Here is a 1808-nt window from a genome sequence, read left to right on the forward strand (position 1 = left end):
TACTGCCAAGTCATACTCTCTTCTGTTTTCATTTTTTACATTTTTTACAGAAATAAAACTAAACCATGTCAGCCTCCATGTCAATAAAAAATTAAGATTAAAGTCAATGTTGATGAAATTGATAGACATGACTAAGTTTTTAGTTGGAAAAACTAAGATTATAACGACACAACAATTATTAAGATACAGATTTACGAAAATTAGTAAAGAAAATATATCCCTTTTTTTTAGGAAATTTCGGTTTTTAAATGGTCTAAAATATTCTCTATAAACTTAGAATTAATATTTAAATTGACTCTGAAATTTATTTTAATTTTTAAATAATTATTAAAATTTTAATAATACTCTAATGTTATCGATCTCCTCAAATTATTTATATTAACATCTTAACATTAATCATATAAAATAAAATAATATTGTATTTGTTAGTAATACGCGGTATATTGATATAAATGATAGTATTATATGTCATAATACGATTTGTCGACATGTTTTTGGTATGTTATTATTTTAATGGATTTAAATTGGCTTATAATTTTTTACTCATGACTCAAATCAAATTTTTTTTATTTAGATTAAATAAATATATAAATTATAAAAATATATAAAATATAAAGTAATTACATAAATGTATAACGTTACATATTTCAGATGCTAAAAGGTGAATTGAAAAATAAGTATATTTCGGTGACTGAAATTCTGTGCTGTGACAGTTGTACCATCATAACACAAGGTGTCAAAATCTATAATGTTACGCATTTATGTAATTCCTTCCTCTTTTATGTGTTTCCGTAATTTATGTATTTATTTAACTTAAATAAAAAACTCCACAAATTGGCCTATAAATTTTTTTGAAAGATTAAAGTGATTCATGAGTGAAATTTAAAGAATCCATTTGAGTATTAGCTCGTAATAATCATAAGAACGTAGACGTATAGGCTTACTGTTTCTTCTTGAAAGGATTTTGGGCCTTGAAAGGATAACTTATCTCTATAAAAAGAAAAGAGGATTTGTGCAAGACAATGTCAAATATGGCTCATAGCTCATATCCGATTGTCTTTCTTTTCCAGTTTTTGGTATAATTTTTTGTTTATGGTCTATATTATGTCATATATCTTAAACTGATTATCACAGTTCGGATTTCAGTTTTAGGCCCATTAACCCAATATGTATCTGAGAACCATATTCAACTACCCTCCAAATTGAAAAGAAAGAAAAAACCATCTAGGGGGTAGGGGCCGGGTAGTACGTTGTTTTCAATTATCAACTTCTCACGAAGATATATAACTGTATGTAAGTTTCTACTAAATAAAGTCAAAATATATTGTATACTATGGTATCTATATATACTTACCTAACTTACTAAAAAGAGATAAATGTTAATATTTAAATTAAAAAATATAAAAATAAATAAATTTTTAATATTTAAAATTTACCATAAAAAATAAATTCGACAATTTCGGTACCAAAATTAAAGAGATAGGAGAATTCACCTTATATATATAGTTTCATCTATGCCACTGTATTTTTGTGGCATTTCAGTCTTTCATGACTTAGGACCAATCAGATATATTGTAAGAAATTTGAACGAGTGATATTAAGGAATAGGGTGTGGTTGTAAAACTGTACGGAAGGGGTGCACGGTGGACACGCGCGAGTTTGTCCGTATTGGAGATGTCTCTTGTGTCTTAAGAACTTGTTTGGGTGAGTTTTTAGAAAAAGATTTTTTTTGAGTTATCTTTTTTTAAAAGATCTCATAAAAAAGTAAAAGTAATTTTTATGTTTAGTATCTCATGTAAAAAATTCTT

This window comes from Arachis ipaensis, chromosome B10, assembly GCF_000816755.2.
Source record: "Arachis ipaensis cultivar K30076 chromosome B10, Araip1.1, whole genome shotgun sequence".
Classification (NCBI taxonomy): domain Eukaryota; kingdom Viridiplantae; phylum Streptophyta; class Magnoliopsida; order Fabales; family Fabaceae; genus Arachis; species Arachis ipaensis.